Source organism: Oryx dammah, unplaced genomic scaffold, assembly GCF_014754425.2.
Source record: "Oryx dammah isolate SB20612 unplaced genomic scaffold, SCBI_Odam_1.1 HiC_scaffold_25, whole genome shotgun sequence".
Taxonomy (NCBI): Eukaryota; Metazoa; Chordata; class Mammalia; order Artiodactyla; family Bovidae; genus Oryx; species Oryx dammah.
Genome location: NW_024070209.1, coordinates 47,544,982 through 47,558,088, shown reverse-complemented (window position 1 = coordinate 47,558,088; position 13,107 = coordinate 47,544,982).

Below are 13,107 nucleotides of genomic sequence, written 5' to 3'. Positions count from 1 at the left end.
TCATCTCCTGCCCATTTCCCACCTTCCTCCACCAACCTTACAATGACTCTGGTATTAAGACTCCTATTTTAGGGCTTCCCTCAAGCTCAGACAGTAAAGAATCTGCCTGCAATGCAGGGGACCTGGGTTCGATCCCTGGGTTCAGAAGATCCCCTGAAGTAGGAAATGGTAACCCACTCTAGTATTGCCTGGAGAATCCCATGGACAGAGAAGCCTGGTGGGCTACAGTCCATAGGTCACATACAGTTGGACGCGACTGAGCAACTTTCATTAGATTCTACAAGGCTACTTTAATGAAGTATGACAAATCAGGTGGTTCAAAACAACATAAATTTATTCTTTCACAGTTCTGGAGCTAGAAATCCAAAAGCAAGATGTCAGTAGGGCCATTCAATAGGGTCATGCTCCATCTGAGACTCTGGGGAGGATCATTCCTTGCCCTTTTCCAGGTTCTGGTGATGGCCGTCAATCACTGGCTTTCCTTGGCTTGCCACTGCATCACTCCAATCTGTGCCTCCGTTACTATGTAGTGTTTCTATTAGTAAGCTTGGGGTGCCAAAACAAAATACCAAAGACTGGGTGGATCAAACAATAGAAATTTATTTTCTAGTAGTTCTAGAGGCTGAAAGTCCAAGATAAGTGCCAGCCTGGGGAGAGCTCTCTTCCTGGCTTGGCCTTCTCTCTAGGACCTCACATGGTAGAGACATAGCCTTCTCTTATAAGAGTACTAATAACTATTGCCTTCTCTTATAAAGAGTACTAATCTGTCATGAGGTCCCCACCTCAAGGCCTCATCTAAACCTAATCATTTCCCAAAGGACCCTTCTCCAAATACCATCACACAGGGGGTTAGGGCTCCAATGGATAATGGATTTTGGGGGGACACAAGCCAGTCCACAGGGATTTTCTCCTCTCTGTAAGCACAGCAGTCCTAATGTATGAAGGGTTCACCCTAATTCAGCATGACCTCATTTTAACTATATCTGCAATGACCTTATTTCCAAATAAGGTCGCATTCTGAGGTACTGGGGGTTTTAGAACATCATCTTTTGAAGGGGCACAATTCAACCTCCAACAATCTTCATGTATACACATGGGTCCTACACTTGAAAGAAGGTGATAGAGGGTGGGGGCAAACCGGTTAGCTGAATTCTTTAAACAACAACAACAAACTTCTGTCCTCCATCGTGCCCCAAAGTAGGGGTAGTTCCCATTTGGGAGGGCTAAGTACATATCTGATGACTGGCTCTCGCTTGAAGTGAGTACTGTCCCTGGGAAATCACAGTAATCACTGCAGCCACCCTGTATTGCCCTCTAGAGCTCCATTTCTACCACCAAAGCTCCTCTCATGGGAGACTACATGCCTTTTCTCATTTCTCCACAGCATAGTGGGGACAAAGCCTGAACTTAAAAAAATCGAACGACAGGATACTGTACTTATACTCTGTAATAACCTGTATGAGAAAAGAATCTTAAAAAGAGTGGATATATGTATACTTTGGCCACCTGATGCAAAGAACTGACTCATTGGAAAAGACCCTGATGCTGGGAAAGATTAAAGACAGGAGAAGGGGATAACAGAGGTTGAGATGGTTGGATAGCATCACCAACTCTACGGACATGAGTTTGAGCAAGTTCCAGGAGTTGGTGATGGACAGGGAAGCCTGGCGTACTGCAGTCCATGGGGTCGCAAAGAGTTGGACATGACTGAGCGACTGAACTGATATGTATATGAATAACTGATTCACTTTTATTTATAGCAGAAAATAGCATTGTAAATCAACTATACTCCAATAAACTAAAAACCAAAATAAAAAAGCAGATCAAAAGTATAACTGGACAAGTTCTATTTTAAACCATAAGAAAAATCAAACTGAATTTTTAAGCAATACTTTACTAAAATCTCCAAGAAACAGTATCAGAATCGGAAAGTGTGAGCGTGCAGCTCACACATTCAATGTTTGGGGGACTGGAAATTCTGAAAAACTCACTGCAAACCACATAGTTTTAATAACATATACCCACACTATTTTATGTGCATGGTTGGTCTCTCAGAAAAGTAAGGGAAATCAGTAATATCTGCCAATAACAGAAACCAAGAACCCTGTTTGTGTGCTGTAAAAAGAATATGACAGTAAAGTGTTCAAATAAGTGTATGTCCTGGTGCATTTGTACATATGTGTAAACCTACAGAATCACTACATAGATCAATATTTAAAATATTTCCAAATCTTAGAAGGCTCCATCATCCCTGTTTCTAGTCAACATCCCCAAAAGAGAACCATTAGTCTAATTTCTATCTCTATAGATTTAGTTTCAGCTCTTCTTGAACTTTATGTAAACAGAATCAAATAGTATGCTTGATTTTAATGATTGGATAGAGGAACAGAAGGCAAGGCCTTTGGCAGGATAAAATGGTGAAGCAAAATTGAGACACCCCCACCCCGAAGCTGGTATCCATGATGACCTCATCCTCAGTGAAAGCATAGGCTAGGAAAAAAGTCTATCTGCTTGCAAAGGCAGCCAAGAAGGAAATGTTTTAGGCCACAGCTCTGAAGGAAAAATAAAAATAGAAGGCTTCCTTAAGAAAGCATCATTATAAATATGCCCTTATATGGATTTAAAGCCATACTATATTCTCACAGTGTTGGAAATCCCAAGCCTAGATATTAAACTGTTCTTTAGTGGACGGCATCATCAGTACCTGTCAGAACATTCTGAGCTCATTTTGAAGGAATATACCCCAAATTCAGGCACTGCAATATTCCTACAGCTGTGTGCTTAGTCACTCAGTCTTATGGCCAACTCTCTGTGATCCACATGGACTGTTGCCCATCATGCTCCTCTGTCCCTGTAATTTTCCAGGCAAGAATACTGGAGTGGGTTGCCATTTCCTACTCCAAGGGATCTTCCTGACCCAGGGATCAAACCTGTGTCTCATACATAATAAGATAAACAAAATTTTCCAAATGCAAATATGTGAGGCCAAGAGTAAATTTAAAAGAAATCATAATTATAGTCCAAAGCATATCACATATTAGAATTCTCAAATGTAAAATAAAAATACTATACTTAAAATGTTCAAAGAAATGAAAGAGGGACTTAAAGAAACAAGAGACCATAAAAATGAAAAAGAATGAAAGAATTTCTAGACGTAAGAAAATATAACAACAGAAATAAAAACCTTAGTCACTGAATAAACCTCAGTGAATGAATTAAACAGCAGATTACACATGGGCTACCACTCAACCATAAAAAGAATAAAATTTTGCCATTTGTAAAAACATGGATGGACTTGAAAGGTATTATGCTAAGTGAAATAAGCCAGACAGAGAAAGATAAATATTGTATGATCTCACTTATATGTGGAATCTAAAACACAAATGAATTAGTGAATATAATAAAAAAGAAGCCAGACTCACAGACATAGAGAACAAACTAGTGGTTATTAGGGTGGAGAGGGAGGGGAGAGGGGCATTAAAAGAGCAGGGATTAAGAAATACAAACTGTTTTATATATATAATAAGGTACAATGGTATATTGCACAATACAGGGAATATAGTCAATGTTTTATAGTAATATTGCTGGTAAGTCACATCAGTCATGTCTGACAGTGCAACCCCATAGACGGCAGCCCACCAGGCTCCCCCATCCCTGGGATTCTCCAGGCAAGAACACTGGAGTGGGTTGCCATTTCCTTCTCCAATGCATGAAAGTGAAAAGTGAAAGTGAAGTCACTCAGTTGTGTCTGACTCTTAGCGACCCCATGGACTGCAGCCCACCAGGCTTCTCCATCCATGGGATTTTCCAGGCAAGAGTACCAGAGTGGGTTGCCAGTGCCTTCTCCTTATAGTAATATTAATGTAGTATAAAATTGTGAATCACTGTATTGTACACCAGTAACTTGTATGATATTGTGTATCAACTATACCTTGACTTTTTAAAATTGGCAAAAAAAAATCAAATCACCATGTTGTACACCCTGAATTATCATAGTGTTGTAGATCAATTATACTTCAAAAACAAACAAACAAACAAACTCATAGAAAAAGAAATCATATTTGTGGTTTGCAGAGGCAGGATATGGAGGAAGGAGGAACTGTATGCAAGTACTCAAAAGGTACCAACTTCCAGTCAAAATAAAACTAGGGATGTAATATACAACATGATAAATATAACTGAGACTGCTATGTGTTATATATGAAAGTTGAGAGTACATGTTAAGAATTCTTATCACAAGACATTTTTATTTTTGTATCTATGCAGTGAGGGATGTTCACTAAATTTATTGTGTTAATCATTTAATGATGTATAAATGTTAAATCATTATGCTATACACCTTAAACTTACACAGTGTTGTACATCACTCATATCTCAATTAAAGTGGGAAAAAAGAATGATTAATATTAAAAACACTGACAGTATCAAGTGAGGGAAAACTATATGGAGCAATCAAGAATTTTTCTAATTTTTGGCTGCGCAGCACAGCATGTGGGATCTTAGTCCCCTAACCAGGGATCAAACCCATGCCCCCATGGTGGAAGTGTGGCGTCTTAACCACTGGATCGCCAGGGAAGTCCCGCAACGAGAATGCGTATCTACTGCTGACTAGAGTGTACATTGTTACAACTAGTTTGGAAAATTCTTTAGCAGTATCAGCTAAAGCTAAAGATGTAAAAACTTTATGTTAGAGCAACTCCATCCCTTGTTATATACTCAACATACATGTTTATGTCCATCAAATGACTGTATAGCAATATTCAAAGCTTATTTATTCATAATAGCAAAAACTGGGAACAGATATCCATCAGCAAATAAATATGTAAATTGTGGTATATTTATACAATAGCATACTAATCAGCAATACAAAAAATGAACTACAGACTCATGCAACATCATGGTTGAACCTTGGTGCGACAACTGTGTTCTGCTGAGATCAAGCTCTCTGTATTACAATCAGGAAATTGTTCTGTGCAGTGAGCTAGGTAATTGTGGAGCTTACTGTTAGTTGCCCTTCTCTTAGGGATCTTCAGTCTTGTGCTGCCTATTGTCCACTGCCTGAAAGCAATTGCTCATATAGTTTGGTCTGGTTTTACAGTTACAGCAAGACCAGTCTATTACCAATTCCTCCATCATGGCTAGAAGTCCTGTGTCATTATTAAGAAATAATATGAATTGCACCTAGAAAAACTCAATGAAGGGATGGAGAGAGGAAAATGATATGTAATTGCAAGAGCCTTTACTCATATTGGAACCGAAGACACAGAATATTTAGGTGGAAGGAAGATTAGTAAATTTTTGATATGATATGATTGAGATGCTATAATTGAAATGACATGAGATGACTGAGATACTGTCATAGTTAAAGGCTAGTCTACTATGAGAAGGAAATGGCAACCCACTCCAGTGTTCTTGCCTGGAGAATCCCAGGGACAGGGGAGCCTGGTAGGCTGCTGTCTATGGGGTCACACAGAGTCGGACACGACTGAAGCAGCTTAGCACCAGCAGCAGCACTCTACTATAACAGAAAGACCTGAAAATGCAATGATCTAAATATTAAGTGTACTTGTGTGTGGAATGGTCTAGTAATCTCCATCGTCAGGGAGCTCTGCTCTGTGAGGTCATGCAAGGACCCAGGCTGGTGAGGTAGCTCTGTGCACTGGTCATACCTGATTTTCAAGTCATCACCATATCTGGCAAGCTGATGTAGGGGAGAAAGTTAGTTATACTACACATACCCAATATTTTAAGTCAAGATCCAGAAGTGGCATGCATCGCTTTTGCTTACAGTGCATTGATACAAATTGCTCGCATTGGTCACACCTACCTACAGTGGGAGCTGAGAGATACTGATAGCTGGATATCTGTTCAGCTAGAATTCTAGTATAATGGAGAATGGGAGAATGGATTGGTGACAGGGTGTGAAGAGGTCAACAGTCAACAAGTGTGCCATGGATGCTTGTGGGTTCCCCAAGTGAACTGCTCATAAAATAGCTCTGTATGGAGATCTGGTATTGAATAGTGTTCTGGACTAGAGACACAGAAGTCAGCAGTATGAGTGGGAGTCAAGGACATGAGTATCGATGCAATCACCCAAATGAATTGAGAACTAGAAAAGAACCTTGGGAGAATAACTCTGAAGGAGGTAAGATGGAAGGAGGTCCCAGGAAGGAAATTACAAAGGATCAGAGAAGTGGAAGGAAAACCAGGTAGAGGAGGACCAGAGAAGGCTAAGCAAAAAAAAAGGGAGTGATCAACAGAGCCACCATATGCACAGAACTCAGGTAATGCAAGTACAGAAATGCATTCACTGGGTTTTATTATTAGTTCAACTTCAATAAATATATGAAGGATAAACAAATGAACACTGAAGGAGGTAATAAAGGCCTAAAGCATTAATAATGGAAATAAAAGGACAGGTTAAAGCAGTAGAAAGTATGATTTTTAGTAGGCATATAGCTGAAAAATGATTGGCTATAAGTTGATGATTATTGAGATTGGGTACATGGGATTTTATTATATTAATCTCTTTACTTTTGTGTATAGCTAAAAATTTCCAAGGGAAAAAATGTTTTTTTAAAAAAATCCATCCTGCCCCCTAAAGAGACAGCTACAGACAGGGAGAAAATATGTAATATGTATATTTGACAAAGGACTTACATACAGAATATATAAAGAACTCCTATAATTCAATAAGACAGTAACTCAGTAGAAAAATGGGGAAAAGATTTGAAGAAGGACTTCACAAAAGAGGTAACTCAAATGACCAATAAACATGTGACAAGGTCTCAAGTGTCAGCTGTCATTGGAGAAATGCAAACAAAATCCACTAATTATAAGAATGAAAAAAATTGTAACATCAAATTTTAACAAGAGTGTGGAACAACTGTAAGTCTCATACACTGCTGGGGAGGGTATAAACTGGTAGAACCACTTTAGAAAACTGTCAGTGTTTATCAAAACTGAACTGAGGCATACTCAATAACCCAGAAATTTCACCCTCAACAGCAATGTGACCCAAGTCACATAAAAGGATGTTCATAGCAGCACTATTTGTACTTGTAAAAGACTGGAAATAAGCTAAATGTCCACCATAATAGAATGGATAAGTTGTTGCATGTTCATTAATACTATGCAGTAATAACGATGAACCAACGACTGCTCCATACAATAGAGATGAACCTCATGAACATATAAATGGGAGATCTAACCCTAACCAAACAAAATACCACGCACTATGTGGTGTGTGGTATAGAAGCAAAACTAATCTGTGGTTTTGGAAGTTATCACAGAGATTAATTTTAGGGAGGGTGGTGGAAGTAATGACTAAGAAGGAAGGAGGGGAGGTTTCTGGGATGTGGCAATTGCTCAGTTTCTTAATCTGGCTGATGGGTTACATGAGTGTGTTGAGTTTGTAATAAATTAATAATCTTCACATTTAATATTTATCCATCTAGTCAAGGCTATGGTTTTTCCAGTAGTCATGTATGGATGTGAGAGTTGGACTGTGAAGAAAGCTGAGCACCGAAGAATTGATGCTTTTGAACTGTGGTGTTGGAGAAGACTCTTGAGAGTCCCTTGGACTGCAAAGAGATCCAACCAGTCCATTCTAAAGGAGATCAGTCCTGGGTGTTCTTTGGAAGGAATGATGCTAAAGGTGAAACTCCAGTACTTTGGCCACCTCATGCAAAGAGTTGACTCATTGGAAAAGACTCTGATGCTGGGAGGGATTGGGGCAGGAGCAGAAGGGGACGACAGAGGATGAGATGGCTGGATGGCATCACCGACTCGATGGATGTGAGTCTGAGTGAACTCCGGGAGTTGGTGATGGACAGGGAGGCCTGGCATGCTACAATTCATGGGGTTGCAAAGAGTCGGACACGACTGAGTGACTGAACTGAACTGATGGAGTTATATTCGGGCTTCCCAGGTGTCTCAGTGTTAAAAGAATCTGTCTGCCAATGCAAGAGACATGAGTTCAATCCCTGGGTAGGGAAGATCTCCTGAAGAAGGAAATGGCAACACACTCCAGTATTCTTGCCTAAGCAATCCATGGATAGAGGAGCCTGGGGGGCTACAGTTCATGGGGTTCCAAAGAGTCATACACGACTGATCATGCATGCATGCGTGGAGATACGTTGCCCTTCAGTAAAAACTTTAACAAAAGGGGAAAAAAAGAACATATTTTCCCTGTGAAAGTCGCTCAGTCGTGTCTAACTCTGTGACCCCATGGACTACACAGTCCATGTAATTCTCCAGGCAATACTGGAGTGGGTAGCCTTTCCCTTCTGAAAATGGTTAAAGAAGGTACTGTTCATTTGTTCCATCCTTTTCTTGTCCTGTATGGGTGTGATCCGTTGCTTCGTCATGTCCAACTCTTTGCGACCCTATGGACTGTAACCCACCAGGCTCCTCTGTCTATGATATTTCCCAAGCAAGAATACTGGAGTGCGTTGCCAGTTCCTACTCCAGGGCTTCTTCCTGACCCAGATATTGAGCCTGCGTCTCTTGCATCTCCTGCATTTGCAGGCAAATTCCTTACCACTGAGCCAGCTGGGAAGCCCTACCTCCCCTGTCCTACTCCTCTACTTTTTTTTTAAGCTGATTAATACGTGTTACAAGCCTTTTCCATTTCTCACCTGTGGTTCACCCTATAAAAATATTATTTCAGGAAACACTAGTATTGCACTCAGGCTATGGCATAATTTTCAGATAAATAAGCAAGTTATAATTAACACCACATTCTCCTAAAAACTCTAAGCTGTTTGAACAAACTCAAGGTCTCTGATTACCAGATTCTAAATAAAACACATATGTTGTTCCAAAATGGGTTAGATACATTCCTCCTTCAGTTCAGTTCAGTTCAGTTGCTCAGTAGTGTCCGACTCTTTGCAACCCCATGAAGGAATCCAAATGAATGAATGATTATAGTCTTATTTTAGCCCTTAGAAAATTTGAAATTGTAAAAGATCCTTTGTCTGATTTCTGTATAGCCCAGTCTGGTGCATAGTATACCATTAACTGTCTTCTGCTGTGGTGATATTATTTCTCATCCTTTCCACAGCCCTGAAAATACAGCAGGGTCTGTAAGTCTGTCCTCTGTCACTCCATACAGCAGAAAGTATGTTTGGCTAAAGCAGGAGAAAGATGCTCTCATGTCTCCTGATTGCTGTTTTGGAGATACTAGGGGATGATGGAATGAGTTTGGTGTTAAACTCTTGAGGATGGTCTTTAATAGTTCACAGGTTTCTCGCTGAATAAAAATTCTGGTTAAATAAATGCCATTTTGATGAATAAATGTAAGAAGCATAACATATTTCAGAGCAAGTTGGTTATATCAGAACTAGTTCTTGTCAATAGATGAACTGCTGACTCATCTTCCTTCCCAAAGATGGTGGCATGGGAAGCGTCCTGCCACCTGTCCAGATCTGGGTCTCTAGCACCTGCTGTTGCTCTGCTGCCAGTTAACTGCATGTTCTTCTGTGGATCCTGGCAGGAGAACTGTTTGAAGATTCTTGCAAATGTAGCAAATCTTTTGTTAAATGATGAGTGTGTCAGTTCATTCATAAGAGAGACATCAACAATCTAAATCGAGACATCAGATTGGACAAAGGGGCCTTCACATTTGTTTCTGCCACTCAGATTCTATTATTTTCAACAATAAAACTGTAAGAATGCTCTTTTTTCTCATTAAAAAACTCCACTAAGTGCTATTAAAGCAAACATCATATATTAAGATTGGTTACAGTCCACCATGCTCAATACTAACAAATAATTTGAATAATACTGTTTTAAAAGCCTAAGATATTCCTGTTTGGCATTTTAAGGGATGCTTCCTATCCAAGCCTCTGGCAACAAAGCTGGGAGTCAGCTTGAGGCATTTTGTTCCAGAAACCTATTGTTTTTAGCCACTTGGCTCAGGAAATTAGTAAAACTAAATGGAGAGCATTTAAACAATATAACAAAAGTGGTCCTGAAAATATCAGAGTTCTAACTTCCCTTTTGCCATGTCTGAAACTCTACTACTCTGTCTTTGTGAAAAGACCTCCTCAAACTCCAGATTGTTACCCAGGCGGAAACATGTCACCATACCCTTTATCAACAAATAGATGATGTTCTCAAAGTCCATTCCCAAATGAAAAAAAGTTTGTAGAATTTTACTAAGAGTAGCAACACTGACTAAACATACTAGACAGGTGGTGAAAAGTTTGGTAAAGGGCAAAATTAGAGAAGATTTATAAAATTCAAGCAAATATTCTTTACTGAATATCTACTCTGGGTCTAACATGTTAGGGATATAACAGTAGATTATAGCATTACTTCTGCCTTCAGGAAGCTTATCATTTTTAAAGAAAGAAAATACTTACACAAGAAATAGAGAAGATAGAAGAAAAAACTCTTGAGCAGAACACAATTGTGCATCCCACTATTACACTTAACCAGAGTACAGTAATTAGAAAGACTACATACTTGGAATTTTTAATTAAATTCACTAGGTCGCTCTAAGAATTCAAACTTAAAAACATAAAACAGTTACAGTTCAGTCTGTCAATCTTGAATATCTCCTTCAATTCTCTACCTCCAGGAAAACAAAAGCATTGTTTGCTATGCTTCACAATTAAAGGATGAGTCAAGCTTCCGTGGACTCAGCTCCCTTGGTGGCTCAGAGGTAAAGAACCCGCCTGCTAATGCAGGAGACATAGGAGACCTGGGTTTGACCCCTGGGTCGGGAAGATCCCCTGGAGAAGGAAATGGTAACCCACCCCAGTATTCTTGCCTGAGAAATCCCATAGACAGAGGAGCCTGGTGGGCTACAGTCGATAGGGTTGCAGAGCAGGACATGACTGAAGCGACTTAGCATGTACATATGCAACCTTCCCTGAAGACCTGAACCTCTATCAACTATTTACTCCTTGACCTTACTGTAATACTTTTATAGCATGTCTAGCATTCAAAGGTATTACCTCCATTTTATGCCAAGCATGTTGATATATTTAATGAATAGAGCAAGTTCCTGCCTTAAAGGGAGTTCGCCTGAAAAAGACATGTGTGTAGTTTTAATACAATGCAACTAACTAGGACAGGCATATACCAGCTATCTCTGGGATATAAGAAGGGCAGTATTTCCCTAGTGGTCCAGTGGTTAAGACTCTGCATTCCCAATGCAGGAGGTGTGAGTTCAATCCCTGGTCGGAGAACAAACATCCCATATGCCAAATGGTGAGGCCTTAAAAAAAAAAAAAGGGCACATATGAGGAAGGGGCAAGGAGAAATGGGGTTGCTCCATTATTTGCAATGGTAAGTTTGATCACTTGAGTAGGGTGACTGCCACCAGAGCTTTCACTGTAAAGATATCTGTGTCTCTTCATACGCCTGGAGGGGAAAGAAAAGATGGATAGGAGATGTAGCATTTCTGGAGAAAGTGGAATCTAGCCAGATAAAGCCTAGAAGAGGGGTGAGAACATGAGGCAGAGGGGACAGATGAGCACCAAGCTGAGAACAAGTAGAGCATGACCCTGAAGAGGCAGGCAGTACAATCACAATGTGTGTAAGTTAGGCCAGGGCCTTGTAAGCCAGTGGTAAGGAGACTGGTTTATCTTCTAGGCTAATACTATTCAATATATTGCAAAGATTACAACTTGCTGGAGGTTTAGGTGATAGTATTTTTTAAGCAATAAAGTACTTTTTAAAACAAGGTATGTACATTGTTTCTTAGACTTGCTATTGCATATTTAATAGACTTCAGTAGCATAAATGTAACTTCTTTTAAAACATAACTTTTATATGCACTGGGAAACCAAGTAATTCCTATGACTGGCTTTACTGCCATACTTGCTTTATTGCAGTGAACTGGTACCAAACTTGCAATATTTCCAAGGTGTGCCTGTGGTCTCCAAAAGTGTGGTGTGTCCTGGGATGCTGGAGGAGAAATTTCAATTATCTTTTAAAATATCTATGGTAGTGGTGGTGATTTAGTTGCCAAGTTGTATCCAACTTGTGACCCCATGGACTGTAGCCCACCAGGTTCCCTTATCCATGAGGTTTTCCAGGCAAGAATACTGGAATGGGTTGCCATTTCCTTTTCCATAAAATACATTTCATAATGGACAATATTATATGTATGAATTGAAATCAGGACCATAAGAGGAAGACTAGGGGATACAGAGAGAGAAGGAAGAGCTGCTTTGAGACTCACTAATTACAGACTGGTTCCAAATAGGACAAGGAGTACGTCAAGGCTGTATATTGTCACCCTGCTTATTTAACTTATATGCAGAGTACATCATGAGAAAGGCTGGGCTGGAAGAAGCAAAAGCTGGAATCAAGATTGCTGGGAGAAATATCAATAACCTCAGATATGCAGATGACACCACCCTTATGGCAGAAAGTGAAGAGGAACTAAAATGCCTCTTGATGAAAGTGAAAGAAGAGAGTGAAAAGGTTGGCTTAAAGCTCAACATTCAGAAAACTAAGATCATGGCATCTGGTCCCATCACTTCATGGTGAATAGATGGGGAAACAGTGGAAACAGTGTCAGACTTTATCTTTTTGGGCTCCAAAATCACTGCAGATGGTGACTGCAGCCATGAAGTTAAAAGACACTTACTCCTTGGAAGGAAAATTATGACCAACCTAGACAGCATATTAAAAAGCAGAGACATTACTTTGCCAACAAAGGTTGGTCTAGTCAAGGCTATGGTTTTTCCAGTGGTCATGTATGGATGTGAGAGTTGGACTGTGAAGAAAACTGAGCACCGAAGAATTGATGTGTTTGAACTGTGGTGTTGGAGAAGACTCTTGAGAGTCCCTTGGACTGCAAGGAGATCCATCCAGTCCATCCTAAAGGAGATCAGTCCTGGGTGTTCATTGGAAGGACTGATGCTAAAGCTGAAACTCCAATACTTTGGCCACCTCATGTGAAGAGTTGACTCATTGGAAAAGACTCTGATACTGGGAGGGATTGGGGGCAGGAGGAGAAGGGGATGACAGAGGATGAGATGGCTGGATGGCATCACCAACTCTATGGACATGAGTTTGGGTAAACCCCAGGAGTTGGTGATGGACAGGGAGGCCTGGTGTGCTGTGATTCATGGGGTCACAAAGAGT